We start from the raw sequence: 23207 nt of genomic DNA on the forward strand, positions 1-23207 counted from the left end.
AGCTGCAGCGGGGGCACCGGGGAGCAATGGAGATGCAGCGGGGGCACAATGGAGACGCAGCAGGGGCATGGGGGAGCAATGGAGACGCAGTGTGGGCACAGGGGGAATACAGAGGACCTGCAGCTGACAGGGTGGCGGTTGCAGCAGTCAGTGTCCCCTATAGGTTGGAGGAGGAGAACGGTGGAGTAGAGCAATGGCGGCAGCAACTAATTGAAAACCAACTAAATCGATAATGAGAATCGTTGACAATGATTCTCATTATCCATTATCATCAATTAGTTGTTGCAGCCCTACAACATACCATATAAAATCAAAGAATAATCCATAGGCTACCTAACAGCAGAACATGAACAAGTACAGGTTTCTTACATAACAGTTTGAAAAGCAATTCTTGTATTTATGTTGTATAAAAAATATTACTATCTTAATTAAACCATAAAAATATATGATCATAAAATGATCATATGTGGTAATATGTATTATATTGTTCTTACCCACGGAAGCACTGGGAATCAATACAAGGTCAAAATAATAATACTGGTACAATAACTTTCAAATGTCTAAAAATTAAATGTTTATAAACTTTACAGGCAAGCAAATGAAAGACTCACCAATCCAACAGGCCGTTACTTGTACCACTATTTGGCTGCATGATATGGTTTGCTTGTGGTCACGACTTAACGAGAACCTGCCGATGCCATGAAGTTAAACAGATGTTAATTTCTTTGTTTGATTGTGACCAGTATCTTCCGATTTAAAAGCTAAAGAAAATGACAATCTGACTCAGTGTAGAACAAAGACTGAAGTTCAGATTGTGTGTAAATTCCCCTTATCATATAGATAAGATGCACTATGGTTATTGCTTTAAAATAAAAAAGCCACAAACGCTTGTTTCACAGGCCTACGTGAAACAAAAATGCCACAAGTTCACAGGCCGGTATTGCAATGTCTCATTGCAAGAATCCTTTGGCACAGAAAGAGTGGAATGCTATTCCAAATGAGCAGCCTCTCCTTATGAAAGCATGAAGAGGTACAACAGTGCAGTTGTCAGCAGTGCTAATCATATAGGCAAAGCCTCTTTTCATCTGCACACCTAGGTGACCGCTGCACTAGGATTAGCTGTTGCCGCATTTAGTACAGTAAAGAGTTTATCTTCATTGTGTTTAGTGGATGATTGTGAAGACATTCCTCCTCTGTAAATGTTCTCTCTGTACAACGACAGCACAATGTCTCACTTGATTCCTTTCTAAATCTAGCATTTAGTCTCGTGCTGTAAGAACATTGGTGACTGTCTGTTGAAATGCTAATGGTCCATGTCATGTTTATCGAAGTCGGCAGAGAGATCATGCATTCCAGGCATCTGTTGCTCCCAGAGACCAAGGCTAAAAAAATCAAACAAACATTCTGTCCTTGTGTTCCAAAAATACATCATATTACCGTTTTACAAGCATTGATTTTTAAATAATACCACTCACAAAACACCAGTGTATAAAACTGATCTTCTCTGTTGTATAACATAAAGGCAAATTTTACATAAGGAAAAAAAAAATTTACATACCCAATACTACAATTTATGAACAGGAAAAACAAACTGCTTGATTAATTTAAAGTGATACTAAAGTCAAAAGGTTTTTTAAACTATTTCAAATTCTGATTAACTCACTTACAATGGATGCTGCTCTTTGATGGTTAAAAGTTTCCGCTCCCTGCAGAATCAGCTGGTCCCCTGATATCCTGTTTTAGGGTGGCTCCTTTCCCTTGCAGGGTCCTATGGAGCCACCCTTGTGTGTGCTAGTAAGCTGTGTGCGTCTCCACATGGCAACACATGACAGCAGGGCAAGCTTCCTCCCTTTTCCCTTCTCCAACCTAGTACATGGACAGCTGCTGGAGACCTCTCTGTCCCTTATGACTTTGTACTGGACAGTAAGTTCAGGGAAGCCGAGCTGAGAATGTTTGAGCCAGCTGTTCAAAAACATGACTAAGTGCCTGAGGAAAGGAAAAAAATGTGAAGAAATACTTTGCAGGGCAATGTATATTTATAGTCGATCCATTCTTGAAAAAAAGAGGAGGTTAATACTACTTTACCTACTTCCTGTCTGCCCGTTGTAAATAAACGGACAGACGGTTCGCCGTATATGAACGGCAGTTTCTTTCTGCTCATGTGCGCCCCCTAGTGTGCGCATGAGCAGAATACAGCTACAGTTTTAAACAGCCGCTACCGGCAGTGCTAGCGTTCGGACAAGCGTTCGGGCAGCTCTACAGCCACCTGATCACTTGTATGGTGCCAAAGACTGTGCGCCCCCCATTTCCACCGCTAATGCCGGCAAACCCAGGCTGTGCTGTCGCTTGTTCGGACCTGGGACCAGCACAGCGGCTGCCTATACTGAGAATGGAGGAGAGATCAGCATCTTGCTGTACTCTCCTCCGATCTTTAAAAGGTGTTGGTGATGTGAATTATATCACTTCCGCCTTCAGCTGCCATTTCTCTGCTTCTTCAAATCCTTTGGGGGTCCCTGATGTCTCCATAAAGAGGACCTGTCATTGTATATTTGCCATTACATAGGGATATTTTTAACCCCACTATACGATAGCAATAAAGTTAAGTGAAAAACAGTTTTAAAAAAATTAAAAAAAGTCACATAACAAAAAAGGTAAAAATGTAAATGTGTTGGGTGCGCCTACATGCAAAACTAACCATTACACCACACGTTACATACCACCGTGAACGCCGGTGTGTGAGCAATAATTCTAGGGCTATTAGTCACTGGTAACACTAAACTGATGAGCGGTAAAAGCTTTTAAAGTGTCACTTGTGGGCAAATTTGGGTATGGTAGATTTTTGGCAATTCCGCGGTACCGCGCAATTTTAAGGCTTGACATGTTTGGTATCTTATATATTTTACCCAAAATTCGGGTAATAATAAATCTTTTATAACATAATGTAGAGAAAACAGTATTTAAAAAAAAAATTGGTCCTTTTTTCCGTTATATATTAAAAATAAAAACCCCAGTGGTGATTATGTAGCGCTCACTCCCTAAGGAGCCGCTGAATAACCAGATATTTCTATCCCCCTGCACCAATGTACCGCCCAAACCGTGGATCCACAGCACACCAACACACCTTGGAACAGTTTTATAACAAATTTACTGACATATCAGATATGAATGACTTTGATACAGTAAAAATTACAACAATACCCAACAATAATGTGTAGCAACAAGCTGAGGCACTCTGCAACTCAGTAACTGCAACTATCTGCTGTCAGCACGGATGTATGTGAGGCCAATTGTCTTTAAATGTTCTCTCTGTAATGAGGTGTATGCCCCTTTAAGACGTCCCTTTATCAATGCCCAACCCCTCCTAGACTACTGGCCAGTAGTAATGTCCTGAGCTAGCCGGCGTTGGGGCCCTTACTGTGGCGCAGGTATGAACAGCAAATAGGTTTTCAAGGTGGCCAGAGGCATCTCACCTATCCTCAGGTCAGTGTGCACAGATGAAACTGGTAGCAGATGCTGGAGATCCTCTATCCCTCTACAGCTCAGGCTCCGTAGGGGAAGTCGTTTCCGGTCCTTGATGAAAAGTCTTCAGTCATCCAGGATGTTTGCAGTCATCTCAGTTGGGCGGCTGGATTACTCCGGCGGCTGGTTCGGCCACGCAACTAGGCCTCCTCGTCTTTTACGGTCACCGCGTCACCGGACCCTCTTCAGGCACTCGATCGGGTCCCCTCCAATTCAGCGTCAGTCTCTCTGTACACCGCTGCACAGAGCCTGTGTGTCCCTGTATATCAGCGGTAACCACACAGCTCTGTCTCTCACAGTCTTAGTCCACCCATGGCTACACAGGTCTCTCCTCTTCAGATGATTGTCCCAGCCTGCTCGCGCCCAGCAGCCACCACACTTAAAACTCCTCCTTTCTCCTGCATAGCCTCCTGGGAGCTGTAGTTTCAGAGATCACTCTTGCACAATCCCAGTCTCTGCATACCCAACAATAATGTGTAGCAACAAGCTGAGGCACTCTGCAACTCAGTAACTGCAACTATCTGCTGTCAGCACGGATGTATGTGAGGCCAATAGCCTTTAAATGTTCTCTCTGTAATGAGGTGTATGCCCCTTTAAGACGTCCCTTTATCAATGCCCAACCCCTCCTAGACTACTGGCCAGTAGTAATGTCCTGAGCTAGCCGGCGTTGGGGCCCTTACTGTGGCGCAGGTATGAACAGCAAATAGGTTTTCAAGGTGGCCAGAGGCATCTCACCTATCCTCAGGTCAGTGTGCACAGATGAAACTGGTAGCAGATGCTGGAGATCCTCTATCCCTCTACAGCTCAGGCTCCGTAGGGGAAGTCGTTTCCGGTCCTTGATGAAAAGTCTTCAGTCATCCAGGATGTTTGCAGTCATCTCAGTTGGGCGGCTGGATTACTCCGGCGGCTGGTTCGGCCACGCAACTAGGCCTCCTCGTCTTTTACGGTCACCGCGTCACCGGACCCTCTTCAGGCACTCGATCGGGTCCCCTCCAATTCAGCGTCAGTCTCTCTGTACACCGCTGCACAGAGCCTGTGTGTCCCTGTATATCAGCGGTAACCACACAGCTCTGTCTCTCACAGTCTTAGTCCACCCATGGCTACACAGGTCTCTCCTCTTCAGATGATTGTCCCAGCCTGCTCGCGCCCAGCAGCCACCACACTTAAAACTCCTCCTTTCTCCTGCATAGCCTCCTGGGAGCTGTAGTTTCAGAGATCACTCTTGCACAATCCCAGTCTCTGCTCTGCACTCCAACTCCCATAAATCTCCGCCTCCAGGGCACGCAGAGGCCATTAACTATTCACAGTCAGGAACATGAATCACTGTGATCGCACATATATCTATATCTATAGGGGCTACAATTAAATACCATCAAAAGAAGCTCTATCTGTCCCTAAAAAAATGATATAAAATTAATTTCAGTACAGCATTGCATGAACAAATGTCAAAGTACTGCAGCGCTGAATACTGAAAATGGCCTGGACAGGAAAGGGGTTTAACACGCCTATAAAGGTGAATGTGTTCTGCTGCTCTGATCTATTCTATTGTTTCCCACTGTGCCATTCTCCTACAGAAACTCCCTTACCGAAAGTCCTGGGAGAGTTCTACATATAGTTACATAGTAGGAGAGGTTGAATAAAGACACAGGTCCATCCCAGTTCAACCTATGTGTGTATGTATGGCTTTTGACTTTCTGAAAAGTCCAAACTTGAACAAGGCCAATCATTTCCCTATCGTTCCACATGACAGCACTTAGGACTGGCAATTGCCACTCAGATACCAACCATTGAGATATAGTAAGGTGGGGAGAGTGTCACTTGTGCCCCTAACTGTATTCGGGGCTCTGGTTCCAAAATGGTGTAGTGGAGGACCACAGTGAGAGTTTACATATTACGCTGCTCAGATAAGTAAATCAATGCAGAATGCAGGCTTACTTTTAGATAATGGAACATTGAATTTGGCATCATATTCCAGGAATATATTTTGTTATTGGACTGGTATATGTACCATTAACTGTATTGCTGCCACCAATGCAAGGCTTACGTTGACAGTAGCAGAGACCCGTAAACAGAATCTCGGTTGCTATAGAGGAGGGAGCTTGTTTACATTTCTTTTGCAGGCTGTGAGCTTTTTACTAGAAGTGATTCGAGCAGCTGTAAAGCTAGTAAATCACTTCTACAGCCTATAGAAGATGCCAATCTACCCCTGCCATGTACATCAAGCTCCGCTGCTCCTTCTGGGCACTAGGGATGTCCACAGCGGTAGCCGGGACAGCAGAGGTCAGTGAATGGACCAATAAAATAAAGTGACACGCTTTTCATCAATATCGGTTTTGGTGTTATCATTACCCAGCCACTGTTGCTGCTGGGGAAGAAGCACGGAGTAAAAAAAGTGTAACAAATTTAAGTTCAATAAAACGAATAAACCCCCCCCCCCCCAAAAAAAAAATGTTTGTAAAGCCCACCTACCCCCACATACACATGAACATAAATGCAGGTGTCAAGTGCTCCTACATATAAAAACAATAATTGCATCACGTTAGGTATCGTCATGTGCATTGGAGTGACAGCAATAATTCTACGGCCATCATTCACTGTTAACTCTAAGTTTTTGACCTGTAAAGGGTTTTAAAACATTGCCTATGGACAATGTTGGATACTGTAGATTGTCATCATTTCACGGGCACCTGCAATTTTAAAGCTTGACATGTTTGGCGTCTATTTACTTGACACAACCTCATCTTTTATATCTTACCAAAAAAAATTGAATTGTATTGTGTTTGCAAGAAAATTTACTTTAGTGTATTTTTACTGAACATTTGGGTTTGATAAACAGTTGTGCTAATATCATGTGACATGAAAAAATGCAACTACTACCATTTTATTCTCTAGGGTCTCTGCTTTCAATAAAATAAGGTTTGGGGGGTTTTGAGTAGTCTTCAGGCCTAACATGTGCATTTTAATTTGTCAGCAAAAAGGAAACAATAAGCTGCCATTTAAGAACACTCATCTAACATAGAAGTATAAAGTGCAGCTCATTTTCTATTCCAAAAGGTAGGTCCTACATTTCCTTGTACAGAGGTATTTCCCCAGCCCCGCCCATGGCATGCTGAAGCCCCGTCCCCAGGACGCTGAAGGCCCACCCCCCAACCCGGCCACCAAGCTAGTGTGAAGGATGGAGGGAGGAGGAAGGGAGGAGACAGGGAGGAGCCTGTCTGTCCCTCACTTGCTCATCACTGGGGAGGCATCAAGATCAATGTCCTCAGTGTTTTTTGTTTTGTTTTTAATTAGACAGCTTTGACAAATGGTGCTTTGCCATTGGTCCAAACCATCCACAGAGCTCAATCCTCTAACATAGAGTAGAGTCTCTTGCCTTACTAGTTAGGTTACACAAGCAGCAAGAAGCCCGCTGCTGTGTAACCCAACAAGCTGTCAAAAGCTGGATGCAGTGTCGCCTGTTATTAACAGGCAGCGCTCCGTCCATGACAGGTTACACAGCTTTCCCTGCTGTGTAACTTGTTGCAAGCCCCTCTGAATGGAGAAAAAGCTGTCAGCTTCAGACTTGAAGCTGACAGCTTTTTCCTCCATAATACTAGGTGAGGCTCTGTCCCACCTACCTCCCCTGACCGCACGTCCCTCAGAGGTAGTCTATATACACAGCACTAAATCAAAATTTCCAAGTAATATATTGTAGTCAATTTCTAATACTATTTGTATTTTGGTTTAGATCATTTTAGATAGATCTTAGTAATGAAGTGTGCCGATCAGAAACTACCAAAACACATTCTAGATCTAGCCCATTTTAAATATTTTTACTTAAATCACCCCATAAAAAGGGTTGTTCTAACATCCACCAGTTATTTTATTCTTTGCAGGAAATATTCTAAGCACATATTTCTTACAGCCTCTGGTGATTTTATTTCTGGAGCCATCTGTTCTTTCTCACATCTCCTTCTGATGTGAGTGGTAGAAACTGAACCAGGTGTTTAACTGAAGTTATGTACCTTTGTACCTTCTTCCAAAATCTGACTGAACAAGCAAGTCCCCAAATGTTTAGAAAATTGCATCTTCAGGCTCATTGCATTTGGGACAGAAACGTACGTTTTATATAGTAGGACCAGTAGTGAGATATGTGGAAGTAACCTGCCATTACTCTCTGTGTTTATATACTTGTTTGATATATTTGACTATTTAATGTCATGTTAATTTTATATGGATGATGTAGTGGTGCTCTTTGGGAACTGTATACGGCTTCGTATTTTATTAACAGAGCGTAAGTAGAGCCTTGCAGGCTTAGCAACCAAAAGCTGGAAGCCCAGTTTGTCATCAGGCAATTGCACCATTCAGCCTGGTCCAATTTTGGCCTCTCTTGGCAGCAGCTGGAAAAAAGGTGGCTTATGGTAATGGTCATATTTTTACAGATTATGCCGGTACACTTACACAGATGGGGGGACGGAGGGGTTGCAGTAGGTCTCAGCCAGATATAAAAAATAAATAAATAATGGGGAGAGGAGCTGAAGCTGTGGTCTCTGTCTTTTGGGGACAGTGAAGAACTGTCATTTAAGAAGTGGCACCTTTGGGTTACTGAGATTAGTGCTCATCGTGCTTCACCTAACATTATTTGACAATTTTTTTTAGAGTCAATCGCCCTGCAAATCTCTGTGAATGTTAGTTCTCTGCAAACTGAGGCAAAAATAAATGTTATTCTGTAGGGATGCACCAATACCGATACTAGTAATAGGTATTGGTGCCAATACCGAGTATTTTGGTGAGTATTCGTACTCGCCCAAATGCTCCAACACTTATAACCCCAATACCAGAACCTCCGATCAGAGGAAGATTTATTTTTACTTGTAGTGCCGCGAGGGAACATGGAGCTGGTTTCCCCGGCCAATCCGGAAGCCGGGCGGCAGGTAATGACTCGCCGCCCGGCTTTCTGATTAACTGGGAAGCCGGCTTCATGCTGTTTGGCCGGCTCCATTGGAATTGGCTGGGAAGCCAGCCTGCTGCCGGATTCCTAATTGGCCAGGAAGCTGGATCCATGCTAGTGGAAGTACCGGTATCAGTACTCGGCATCGTCGAATACTGAAAGATAAATATCAGTACTCATACCGAAAAACCAGAATCGGTGCATCCCTATTATTCTGTATATTTTCTTTTCAGTTTGAATATAAAATTCACAAAAATAGCACAATATGGCAACTAGATGGACCTGGGGGATAGGCTACATTGTGGTGTTGTTCGTATGTTTCATTTGACCTAAATAGAAAATATACCAAGAACAACTTTTTTTGCAATTTGCACATAACGAAGATTCACAGAGATTCGAAGGGTGGATGGTTCTGCAAATTGTTTATAAATAGACCCATATGTGAGGTGATGATTCCTCTGTAAAAGACAAAGACCATTAGCAAGAAGAAATTGCTCACAGTCAAGGACAGGACCCTGTGCATTTCAAAGACAATAGTGTTGCAGCTTAATTAGAGAGAAGCATCACTGAAATTATACTTATTATAATATAAACATCCATTAAACAGAAATTATTTGTGCTCGTATAACCACCCCTCATTCAATGCCTATGCTATTACAGATGATAAAAAAAAAAAAAAAACACAACTTAACCCCTTCCTGATTATCCCATCACGATCGTTCAGTTCGTTAATGACCGCTGACAGGATAATCATACAGTACAAAGAGCGCTGGTCCCTTCACGGACATTGAGTTACTGCTGTTGATGGGTCCCTCGCGGTCAGAGGCAGACCCTCAACAGCAGATTAGGTGGTCACATTCCTGTGATCACAGCAATAGCGGATCACTGATCGCAGAGCCATGACAGCCACTAAGCCGGATTGCAGCTCTCTGTGTTTTGCAGCCGATAGCCGGCTGTGCGTCACAAGGGGATACAAAGTATCTCTGAGGAGAATAATGTATTCTACTCAGAGGTACCAAGTATCAAAGCCCCTGTAAATTTAAAAAGAAAAAACACTAGTTAAAAAAATAATAACAATAAAAAATAAAGGTTTTTTACAAATTTTGTGACCTATAACTCCCATAATAAACTGACATCCCAGGCATATGATATACCCTATAAATCAGGACAAATAAAAGAATGTAATATGAATTACTTTCTGTTAGCTACACTAATTATGTATACATTATTATTGCCAAAAAATGTGAAAACATTTCTTTTTTTATCAAAAAAGAAGAATTTATATAATATGCATATGTCACATCAAATTAGAGCCCATTTTGTCTTTTAAAAAACAGTATACTAAAAGCTGGGTTTTCTATTAAAGCGTTCCTTTAACCCTTTTCATTAATAATCACATCGGCATGCAGCTCCGCATGATTATATGAAATCATCTTACATTAAAAGGGTTATTAAACCCTCTGAATTTTTTGCATATAACTACTGCTAGCAAGCAGTAGATATATGCAATGCAGTAAACAGCAAGCAGTAGATAAATGCAAAAAAGTGTCCTCGCTGCGTGCTCCCATCCGAACATCTGAAAAGTCTCAGAGGCCGCAAAGGATCTTGGGGCGGGTGCATGCGCAGTTCAGATGTTCGGCCGGGAGACTATGAGAGACACAAGGTAAGTCTATGGAGGAGCGTGCATCCGCACAGACTCCATGGGACAGGAAGTGCCAGCTAGCACAGAGGAGTCAGTGCTGGATCGGAGACCGGCACCAGCACTGGAGGGGCAGCTGGAGCATCATTTAAGGTAAGTCCTTACACTAGCATGGGAAAATTATCTTTTAATGTCAATTTAATTAGTAAAAAAAAAAACATGATTTGCTTTTACTTAGAATTACTGTTTTTCCACTTCCTGGTTGAGTTAGGTACTGGTGATGTTACCATGGCGTCACAGATGCATCCTGGGAAGGCTATTTCACCAGTGCCTTCCTGGGAAATCTCTGCTATAAACTACAAGATCTCAGGGGAAAGGCGTTTTTCCCCCTCAGATAAAGTGCACTGCCACGTGTTCCAGGAAGTAAAGGGAGGTGGATTCATCTACCCTTAGTAAGCACGGCCACTATGAGAAGAATGGAAAAATACGGTATGCAAAGAATAAAAAGCCTGCAATTATCTAGAGGTAACTGTAGATTGCCATTACTAAACATTTCTAAAGATGCTTGTGTTGTCATTTTTAGGATAAGGGTGTACTTCCTCTTTAATAATTGTGTTTTTGAACACTTATATAGTCCACAGTCTAATGGAACGTCAATTTTCACATCAATTAGTTACACATAAATTACATCAAACCTTAAACTGAGTATTTTACAATCTGATCATGCACAAATTCTAGTGGACTATACACACATCAGATGTTATTCTGGTAATATTTTTCATGTTGCAATCGCCTATGGGTAAGACAAAAGTATCTCTTCAGCTAATAACTATTTAATGTTGTTTTTGCTCTTGTAGATTTTGTCAAGTAAATGTAGCTAAGTGGTTTTAATAGAGAAATTATGGGCTTCTAAAGCAGCCAGATAGTGTATACATATGCTGGACTGCTTACACCCAAATGGAACCTCAAAGCTAAGTTAAATGGAACATGAATGGTCTCGGTTGAGGGATTAATTCCCATTCATGCAGATTCATTACGACCCTCTGACTTTTTTTTGGGATCAGGTATTAGGAAAGTTTTTAAGTGATCATATTTTGTTTTAATGCTTTTAACATAACAATGCTTTACTGAGAAACATGACGTCATTACTCAAGTAATGTTCCCATCAATCTAATTTTACAATTAGTCAAAGAATGTAAATGTTTTGTGTTTTTATTAAACAATATTCTATGGAGCGCAAAGTATCTGGGTGGTGTTTTTGTTCCATGGTAACATTACAAGGAGTGTTCATAATGATATTTTACATCTGGGTGTCGTGTAGACATATATCTGGCAGCACACTGAGGACTTTGTTTCACCAAAACTGCAGTGCCTAATGATCCAATGTCACTGATTTCACTGGGGCTCCTTCACACAATGGGGCCTATTTATAAATAGATTCACACAACTCTCACTCAAGATTCACACATTTTTATAATTGGATTCCAAAGGAAAATGTATGACGTCTGGGTGAAAAGTTTGTGAATCTCATGTGAAAACATGTAAATAGATCCAAATGTGTTATACTGAAGTATTTAAAAATACATCAAGTAAAGTTATAAACATACTGAGGGGGATTTATGAAAAACTGGAGCAGACAAAATCTGGAGCAGCTGTGCATGACAACGATTCAGCTTCTCTCTTCAGTTAAGATTTGAAAATTAAAGAAAGAAGCTGATTGTTTGCTGTGCGCAGCTGCTCCATATTTTGTCTGCTCCAGTTTTGATCAATTCCCCTCACTGTATATGAAACGCTCCTAAATGCACAGATGTTCTTGAAAATGTATGCTTCTGGTCATGGCTATGACCCTCTTGGCAGAACACACCCATCCCCCTCCCCCATCCAAACCTCACGCTCATTTTTCCCCTCTCCTCTTCTTTTTTTACTCATCTCATCTGAGTGAATCCTATCGCCCACAGCTATGGATACCTTACAGAGACACGGTGCAACATACTCCTGATCACGGTCATCATTCACCTTAACTTTTGCCCCTTAGATGAAGATTACAATGTTTTTACAATAGCATGAGGAATATTAAAAAAAATATGAATTGTGCCTAAGCAGTAACCTGGAAAACATAACTTGTTATCTTGAATTCCTCCTAAAAATTGCGGTGCACTTCCTGGTATGTGAGGGGGCCTAGACACTCGTGCCTACAGCCTCATAGCTGGATATGTGCAGTCTTAGATCTAAGGCACTGCTGTTCCTTTTCTCACGTGATTTGGAGTGAGATTTGGTGATGTCACTACTGTGCTGCTCACTGTCTTCCTTGCTATAGGCTCTGATATGAGGAAGCAAAACCCTGCCTCTACCACAGAGACAATGCAGAACAAGGCATGGTATGTATGTCAGTAATGGGCAAAAGATCAGCTGTAGAGAGAACAGGGGCCATAATGGAGACTTGCCCCTTTCTCTCTGCCTGCCATTTTTAGCACAGCTTTCATAGTTTTGTTCTGCTTTAGTACATTGATACCCCACACACAACCACCATAAACCGCACCCATCACTTTAGGTCCCATCCAGCCAAGACCGAACCCAACTCAGTTTCAGGTGATCATTTGTCCTAAGTGTTTGTTAATAAGGTAAGGCATTTCATACCACTAGCAAAACATATGTTTGCCAAATAATTCACTTTGGTGAAAGATGACATTTGCCAGCTTCCTTTGTTTAGAGATGAATACATTCTAGAAACTATTTGGAGGGGGGAAAAGGGGGTAAAGGGATTATACAGGCTAGCAAATACTATCTGTAAACTACATTTGCCCAGATATATTCTTTTTTTCTAGAAATAGTGTGGACATAAGCAGTGGAGTTACTTGTATCTGCTTTATAATAAATAGGCAAAACGATCAGATTTTGTATTTCTTTGGGGAAAAAACTGCAACATATCCATTTCAGCCATTTATAATGGAGGATTTGCAACAGTTATGCATGTGGTCACTTGTTCAGCACTATTGAGATCTTTTGGTTTGGTGAACCTGGGATGCAGAAACCGAGTGACAACTCCTAAAGAAGAACTACAAGAATGTTTTAGGTTATGTGCACATCACTTGCTAACTAACAGCTTTGTACCTTTAACATATCCAATTTAATACTGGTCTGTGGAGAAGCAAAGATTACATTAAGGGCTGGTTACATACATGCCAAAAACAGAACAATCAGTTTCACTTCAGAGTCAAGGGGAAGTAAAAGGACAAGAATGAGGTCAAATGTAAAAACACTATGAACAGGGCTGGCCTTAGGCCTTTAGGCGCCCTGTGCGAGAAAGCTTTACAGCGCCCCTCAGTGGCCACACCCTTTAGTGGCCACACCCCGTAACCACACCCATTTTCCCCAATATCCGCACCATTTAAAGACTCCTATTTTGTTAAGCCGCAAAGAAACATAAAAAAGTATGATAAAAATAAAACTTTTATTCAAAGGTATTAAACTTGTAGGCACAATAGAAGTATTCTTATCAAATAAAACAACAGAAGGTAAACAATAAATGTCAAACTACAATAGAGTCTATAAAAATAAAGTGTCAGGATGTCATGCAGACCCTTTTTTCAAGTAAGTGTATCTAGAAAAGTAAAAATAAAAAACAGAACACAGACCCCGGGCATTCAGACACATTATGTATTCAGACACATAATAATAATTTGTTTGAGAATGTGCGGTGGCCATGTTGTCCACCAGCGTGTTCTGTGAATGCGTGCCACCATCTTGGAGGCAGGGAGCATGACGTTATATGACGCCATGCATGCGTGGCATCAGGTGACCTCACACGCCGATATTGGCCCCACCATCTTGGTGTATACCTAGATATACACCAAGATGGCGGCGCCCAACACGTGCGGTGTTATATGACGTCATGCGCCCTGCCTCCAGAACACGCCAATGGCTGAATACAAAATAGAATATAAATGTGTTTTGTTTGATGAAACAAATAAAAACTTTTTTAGTTTTCGTTCATTTCATCTGAAATTAATTTTTAGTCTTTGCACATGTCTAATAATATGTGTGTGGGAGGCGGGGCGAGGGGGGGCAGTTTTCACTTTTTTTAAATAATTTTTTACATTTTTTCATATTTTTTTCATATTTTTTTATTTATTAATTTTTTACTGTTGGGGGGCTTCGGGGAAATATTAGGGGTCCAAACAGACCCCTGACATTTCCCTTGTAAAATAGAAAAGAAATTGAGGACACCAAATCCTCAATTTCTTTTTCTACAGCCTCAGCACTCAATGGATGGGAAGCTCTCAGAGGCTTCCCATTCAAATATTTACCATCAGCTGTTTCTGAATGGGGAGGAGCCTCTGTACTGAGTGCTTCTCCCCATTGGTGAAATCTTGAATGAACAGGCTGTGATGTAAATCACATGCTGTTCATTCATAACTGGGGACACATAGCGCTATGTGTCCCCAGTTATTTACAAACACTGGAGTGATCAGACGATCACTCCAGTGTTTGTCCTTCTCACACGGAGGACCGGTAAATATCACTGATATTTACCGATCCTCCGCTCAGCCACGCAGAGAGCCGCTGTCATCCTGAAACTGACAGGATGACAGCGGCTCCGATCTCCTCCCCGCTCGGCCATCCTGACAGCTGCGGGCGCGGCTTCTCTCCCCCTCACCGCTCCGCCATCCTGACAGCAGGCAGCGCTCCCTCCTGCGCCCCCCCCGAAGTGGGGGGGCGGACGAGGGAGCGCTGTCATATCGGATGGCCAGCGGTGAGGGGGAGAGAAGCCGCCCACAGGACGAGCTGTGACGGCCGCATGGCGCCCTTGTTGCCATGGCGCCCTGTGCGGCCGCACGGCTCGCACACCCCTAAGGCCGGCCCTGACTATGAACAAAGTCTGCTGAAAATGCTGTCACTGTTTAATGGCTGTTAGTGAACCAAATGATACGCTCTATAAAGCTCTATATGAAGGTATTCCTATTGTTCGAAGATTTTGCTCAACGATTTTATAATGCCCGTGGAAAGTCTCATGCACACAGGCATAAACAAAACAAAAAAAAAAGGAGCAAAAAAACACACTTTGTTTTATTTTACAGATCTGAACGCAGGTGTACGCAAGAGCTCTTGGCAACCACTGACGCCAATGAGCTGGAAACCAGAGGTACCATGCACCACCAGAAATTCCAGCACTCCCCTTTACCACCCCCTATAACTTGCACCACCAGAACGCCCCTTTACCACCCCGTATAACTTGCACCACCAGCACTCCCCTTTACCACCCCTTATAGCTTGCACCACCAGCACTCCCCTTTACCTTGCACCACCAAAACTCCATTTCATCACCCCCTATAATTTGCATCACCAGCACTCCCCCTTTACCACCCCCTATAACTTGCACCACCAGCACGCCTTTTTACCACCCCCTATAACTTGCACCACCAGCACTCCCCTTTACCACCGCGTATAACTTGCACCACCAGCACGCCTTTTTACCAACCCCTATAACTTGCACCACCAGCACTCCCCTTTAACCTTGCACCACCAAAACTTCCTTTTACCACCCCCTATAACTTGCATCACCAGCACTCCCCTTTTTCACCCCCTATAACTTGCATCACCAGCACTCCCCTTTTATCACCCCCTATAACTTGCACCACCAGCACTCCCCTTTACCACCCCCTATAACTTGCACCACCAGCACTCCCCATTACCTACCCCTATAACATGCACCTCCAGCACCCCCCTTTACCAACCCCTATAACATGCACCACCAGCACCCCCCATAACATGCACCACCAGCACTCCCCTTTACCACCCCCTATAACTTGCACCACCAGCACCCCCCTATGAGCAAGATCCTATGAAATATCATACGGCTTTGTATTTTCTCTTTGTATTCTTGATTTGCATGGAAAACATACAAATTTGGTTCAAAATGAAGATTAAAAACAAAAAAAGAAAGATAGGAGGTGACATGTAACAATGCTGTAATGATACCTTATGCAAATAAATTCTCCTAATAAAAACTGTAATTAGATGGCGAAACGGCCTCCTAATTGATGTTTTCAACTTATACGTACAGCATAGCATTCTCATTTTCATATTACATAATGCATCATTGTGATGGCAACTGTGAACATATAACAGGAAGAAGAGCATCTGAAAACAGCAGACATGCAGAGAAGCTTCCAGAAAATACTTGAGTTCTGTATCAGCCACTTGTCATGAAAGACAGGCGGAAAAAAAATTAAATCACAGCGGCACCAGCAATAATAAACCTGCCTTCTCTGCTCTAACAGATTACTATACTGGAACATTGGCACTGTTTATTCCAAGCTGGGAAGGCAGATCATAGTCAAAACACTAGTATGCCCTTTTACAAAGCATTTAGAAAATATACCAGCATATGTAAAGTGTAGCTAAAACCAACAACAAAAAAACAATCTTTAATCTTTTTATACTGTATTTGTCTTCCCTACCCCTCCCCCAATCATTATTTATGCTAATTAAAATGTAAATACATAATTTATGGTTTTATCACATACATTTAAAAAAAAAAAAAAAAAGTGACATCACTGGGCCTTTGCAATGCAGGCCGATCATGGTGGGGTCAGAAGGGTGCTGTACATAGCTTTCTGAGAACATCGACCTGCATCAGTACTCCTAAAGAGACTTCAACCCTGATACAAGCAGTGGGTCGGATTTTTGAAGAAATTGCAAATATCAAAACGCCTAATGGGTAGAGATCCGTCTGGAGGAGAGGGTGTTCCTAGGCAGGCTGCATTTGCATGGTAACGTCCACATGTGATGTTGATACTCTAGAACTGAAAGGCCTAAAATGTAAAGAATGAAAAGGGCAATCCATAGACCTGGGGTCTTAAAGTACCGGCCCACAACCAGTACCATGCGACTCGCAGCTGGTGACAAGTCAGACACGCAGTCATGGACTACATACCTGTCTTGTAAGAACAGCTACAGACCACATAACTGCTCCTGGCGCTCAGTGCTTCCTTTTCTGCTGAGCCTTCACTGAGCGTTGGCTGGAAGGAAGGATTAGTAATGTCTGCACCCGCCATAGGTGCAGACCATAATAATCAACCACTGAACCAACAGGGAATGTGCCCCCTCCCTGTAAAAAATGTAAGCAGGGAACTAATGTGTGTGCGTATTTCTGTGTGCGTGTGTGTGTATGCGTATTTCTATGGATGTGTGCGTGTATTTCTGTGGTGCGTGTTTGTGCGCATGCATTTCTCTGTGTGGGTGTCTGTGCGTGTGCGTATTTCTGTGCGGGTTTCTACGAGTGTACATGTATTTTTGTGTGTGCTTATTTGTGTGTGGGTGTGTGCGCGTATTTCTGTGTGTCAGTGTGCGCATTTCTGTGTGTCAGTGTGCGCATTTCTGTGTGTCAGTGTGCGCATTTCTGTGTGTCAGTGTGCGCATTTCTGTGTGTCAGTGTGCGCATTTCTGTGTGTCAGTGTGCGCATTTCTGTGTGTCAGTGTGCGCATTTCTGTGTGTCAGTGTGCGCATTTCTTTGTGTGTGTGAATCTGTTGGCCCTCTATGATTCAAATTAAAACCTGTGGGAATACAAAAAACACACACACATCCATACTGATATGACACACTAGCACACATACCGACATCACTCACAGGAATCCTGACAATACACACAAACCATCACAAAAAATATACTGACATTGCATACAAAGGAACCATCACAAACACATATACTGACATAAACGGACACATCCAGTACATTCTTTTTTTTTTTTGCAGGCTGGCCGGTGAGTGTGCTGAGAAATGTTTGTATTTGCACTGGTACATTCCTCTCTGCGTACGAGTACGGACACCCGCATCCGCACCGATGCGCAGCTTGGGTGAGCGTACGGCTGCGTGCTCCTATAGGGAAGAACAGGCTGCTGCGTACAATCAATTGCAGTACCTGTCCTTCCCAGGAACAGCCTGATTCGGCCGTGCATGCCGCACAGATCTGAACAGGCCAACTCCAAGCAGTGTGAATGAGGCCTTATGTGCAGAATAGCTGACACTTTGAGTCTAGATACATTGTTACAACATATTTGTTTGCAAACATCATTTACACAGAAGCCGCTGTCAGGGCTGCAGCAGTACAAAACAGGTCCTAGTGATTTTACAGGGCAGGGCAAAGATAGATGCGTACACCCAAGGTACTTAGATTATTTTTTTTGCAGCTATCTTGCATGCTCTATGACCGGCACAAGTGGCCCATCCTTAGTCCACAGGTAGCCCCCTTAAAAAATGGCCACCCACCATGTCTATGCACATTACCTGCCCCCAAGTGACAGTGCTTGATCACATGCTCTTTCATAACTGAAAGTACTGGTCATTTCATTTTGCTCCAACAGGCAAATGGGGCAACATGGAAGCAAGCTTTGAGCTGAACCTGTTACTTGTTGGAAAGGGAATAACCATTCTGTAAAGCATGGTATAAAGAAAAAACAAAATGTCTACCAATGTTATTTAACAGGATACTGTATCACCACAAAAAATGAAATGTTTTGACATGTCAGCTTTAACATGTAGAGAATTAGTACCAGAGGGGATATAGAGTGGGGATGCTCTCTTGACTGACATCTATGAAGCAGCCTGTTGTAGTTTGCATACCTTGTTAGGCATAGGCAGCAGCTGAAAATACATATATGAATACAATTACATTTATGCACATTTTATCTTTACACAGTTTATAATAAAATAGAAAAAAGATCAATAAAAATGTATGTCTATTTTGAAACTAGTAAAGGCCAATATTAAAAAGCTATCACATATCCCCCAAATAACTGATCAATAGATAAGACAATTTTCTATTAGCATCCTCCTTCCTTACTTAATTGTTCTTATATCGTGAGGCTCACAAAAGGCAGCTCTATCACAAAAACCCGATCGCCAGCACAGCATTCCACATAGTGTGCATCAATGAGCACTGGCCATGTGCAGAAAGTGAATGAGATTCTCTGCTCCACAATATAATCAACTCATTTAATTTATCATTCAGATTACTCAGTGCTTGACAGCTTCATAACTCCAGACACTTTCCAGAAACCAGGAATTGCCCGCTATCAGGTCCTTGATGACACAAACAGCAGCATGAAATGAGACCATTCATTTGGAAATTCAGTTAAAGCAGCTTATTATAAAAGCAGATAGTGATTTAGAATTTAGAAAGATAAAATAAATGCAGTCAAGTATATAACAATGCAAAATACAGTTTTCTGAGTGGATTTTCCCTTTAATTAGTTTACGGTAATTAGAACACTGAAAGATGACTGCTGGCTGGCTGCTATGGGTTACTGTGCTTGCAATGCGCGTGTATCCAACTAAACTATAGAACTACACTAAAGAACCTTAATTTCATTACTTTTACTTTCCATTGTTAAGCTTCCCCTTTCTGTCACTAAAGGAAAAATTTGGCTTTTTTTCCCCATCGCCACTTTTTTGTGTCATACCAAAACAAACAAAAGAAACAAACATGAGAATGCCTAAACATTTGTAATTGCAACAATTTTCTGCGCAAAGTGGTGCATTATCTGACAGAAATGCAGGGGTGCTTATACTTTTGGCCATGACTGTATGAATATATATATATATATATATATATATATACACATATACATATACACACACAGAGGTAGCTTCAGCTATGCTGAAAACCATAGTACAAGTCAAAGAGCATATCAACCATGAGGCCAGTGCTTCAGGGTGGCCAATTGTTCTGATGTTACTGCCAGATTTTCCCTAACAGGTTCTATTCATCTTATCACACTGTTGTAGCCATTGTTATAATTCCTTCAGTTAGCAACCTCAACCTGTGTATGGATGGCCATGCAAAACTCAGCATAGCGCCTGTCTGACAGACGATTTATTCGTGATCCCCCCCCTTTTTTTTTTTTCTTTTAAAGTGATTTCTTGCTAAGAAATGTATAGTTATTTACTATGGGTTCACTAACTGACTACGTTTTCAGATGTTTGCAGCTCAGTCACTCAGTGACTGAGTTTTAGCAGTGCTTCATGTCAGAGACAATCACTTTTCATTCACCTCCATGGGCTTAGCTACAAATCACTTGGCTAAGCTACAAATCACTAAAGGGGAATCATTTGTAGCAATGCACACCAACCCAATATTGTAACACTAGTTTAGTTTATAGCAACATATTGCTTCTTAGCGACAAATCGCTAGCAACTCTATCGATTAGGTCGCTAGCTACAAATTGCTGGCATTAGCAATTTGTAGCAGCTATTAACAGCTGGCCAGCGCGGAGCTTCGGGTATGTATAACTTTGTTATTTTTTGAGCCAAGACAAAAACAAGCACTTAACCCTTGCAGTATGGGGGTAGCCCACTGCAAGGGTTAATGAACATTTTTCCTGGAGTTCTTCTTTAATGAAAATAGATTTGGCTAGGTGGGTAAGGCTTAATCATAATGGCCACAGTAAAATAGAGGTCTGTAACATTTTACAATAGGAAATACAAGAGACTATTGGCTTACAATGGACTCCTGCTAAAACACTAGTAACAATGTCAGAGTCCATGCTGCCTGTATTGATGAGGGTGGAGTAGTGTAGCGATTGATGTTTGGCTATTGGTGGTTCAATGCATTCCCCTTATGACTGCACACATTACACAATGCTGGCCTCTGACGTTAAATCAACCATCAACCTGATACTGCCTCAGAGGGTCCCTAAAAAAGGGAGCAAAAGGAAACTTCTAAGAGCTCGCTGACAGAGAAAGGGGGCTGCATTATGCTGGAACGTAAACGTTTAGGCTGCGGCATAGTTACTCCCTCTAACAATCCTCCTTATGGGCCTTTCATAAGCTTGGGCTGTGGTTGGGTGATTTAGGAGGTAGGTTGAATGATGGATCCTGAAAACCTGAAAATGCTTGGGTAGTTGTGTTACCCAATTCTACTCAAAATTTAAATGAAATATATATTTTTCTTAGTTAAAAATCTATTGCTAAAATATTGCAAATTAACATGATGTAATCTTTTATCCAGCCTGCAGGTGCAGCTCTCTGTTTCACATGTCTATTTACCACATAGAGTAAAAAAAAAGCTTGTTCACAGAGTGAATGACTTACTACTTACCGGATGCCAAAATTTAATTGACGGATGGCTATGTCTGAAAGGGAAGCACTTTAATGTGCAGTCCTCAGCTAAGCCATAGTGCAACATGAATCCTTTGTCATGCATCTCATATTTATTGGAAAAGCAAAAAATGTATAGCTGATAGAAAACAGCATTTTAAAAACCTATAAACTCTAAAATTAAAAAATAATAAGCCATAGATTTCTTTAAACTGTGCAAATACACTAGTGTTCTCTTTCACTTGCAGATGTACCAATGAGTGGTGAGTCATAGGGTACTTCTAATAGAAAATAAAATTAAAAACAGCTATTTGTAACAATTGCAATAACAGAAAGACTCTTTGGATAATGCTGGGTTGCAAGTATAAATGTTGTTCCTCTCAGCTCCATTTATACAACGTACTCTGAACATAAAAGGATATTTCCATGCACTGTGAATATAATGGATGTGTTAGTAGTAGGGATCCTGGGAGATTCACCCCACAATACTTATTGTGAAGGAAAAGCTAGCACACTGCACTATGGCTGATATTATTCTTTATTATGGCTGATATTATTCTTTAGTAAAAAAAATCCAATCAAGCAGTACATGTACAAGGCTAAAAAAACAATGCATTGAGACTAGTTAGGACCTCTTTGTCAAGGTGAAGACAAACTCACAGGAATGTAATGTCATTGGTGGCTTGATATGATTCTTCTGCAAACAATATCGACTACAATATGGAATGCTGGGCTTTTCTCTATATAGCTGTTTGCAAACTCTGCTCACAAATAAACCTGCTAAAAACAAGATTGTCTTGGTAAAATGGAATTTTGCAATTTGAGACACAGACATGTGTATTACAAAAATAAACCAGAAATCCAAGAGTCAGATATTGTTGTAAATTCTTTGCCATAATTCTTTAAAATTACGGAATGTATGTATGTAAGAAAGGGGAAAGATAAAGATTATGAAAAAGATAGCTATTCAAGATCAAAGGCAAACGGTAAAGACATAGAAATGAATACAAAAAACAGAAATGTGTTAAGCAAATAAAAAAGGACAGACAGGAAAGAAACTAAGCACAAAGTATCTTCTAAATGTACATGCATTTCAAGAAATAGCATAGCTTCTGTTCTAAAGAGGTCACTATTCAATGGTCATCAGGACAAAAAGACGGAGTGAATTTTTCCAGTAGAAAGATAGGCAGTACTTAAAACCTGACACATACAGGTCAAACTCAAATAATTAGAATATCGTGCAAAGTTCATTTATTTCACTAATGCAACTTAAAAGGTGAAACTAATATATGAGATAGACTCATTACATGCAAAGAAAGATAATTCAAGCCGTGATTTGTCATAATTGTGATGATTATGGCTTACAGCTCATGAAAACCCCAAGAACCCCAAATCCACAACCTCAAAAAAGTAGATTATTACATGCAATCAATAAAACAAGGATTGTACATAGAACAATATCGGACCACTGAAAAGTACAAGCATGCATATGTACTCAGTACTTGGTTTGGGCCCCTTTTGCAGCACTTACTGCAATTACTTTTGCACGATATTCTAATTATTCGAGTTTCACCTGTATATCACAGATTTACCTTGAGGGCTGGTGCAGACCTGGGCAATCTGGGACACATGTCCCAGCAACGCGCAATGGTGTGCGTTTGCAAACAGCGCTGGACGCGTGGCCCAGTTGATTTCAATGGGTTACATCTTCGCCGCAATCGCTGAAAAAAAGGTACATATACCTTTTTTGCGACACAGATCATGTTCGACAAATGATCGTGTTCGATTGCACACAAGGCATACAACACTACATGAAGAGAGGGCAAAAAATTGAGACAGCAAGCTCTCACACGTAGGGGTCTTTTTAATATAGTTTATTTTACTTATTATCTATCTATCTATCTATCTATCTATCTATCTATCTATCTATCTATCTACACACACACACACACACACACACACACACACACACACACACACACACACACACACACACACACCCACCCCACACACAACACAC

At 41.6% G+C, this 23207-nt stretch overlaps 1 protein-coding gene across 1 annotated transcript in view; it reads right to left on the reverse strand.

The window, feature by feature from the left end:
- Window positions 1-23207, reverse strand: part of CAMKK1 (calcium/calmodulin dependent protein kinase kinase 1) — a 180413-nt gene that overhangs the window by 144427 nt on the left and 12779 nt on the right. The window contains exon 2 of the mRNA XM_018553389.1: window positions 612-688. The gene's annotated coding sequence lies outside the window, so the exon portion shown is untranslated. The remainder of the gene's footprint in view (window positions 1-611; window positions 689-23207) is intronic.

Source organism: Nanorana parkeri, unplaced genomic scaffold (genome assembly GCF_000935625.1).
Source record: "Nanorana parkeri isolate BGI_ZX_2015 unplaced genomic scaffold, ASM93562v1 scaffold118, whole genome shotgun sequence".
Lineage (NCBI taxonomy): Eukaryota > Metazoa > Chordata > Amphibia > Anura > Dicroglossidae > Nanorana > Nanorana parkeri.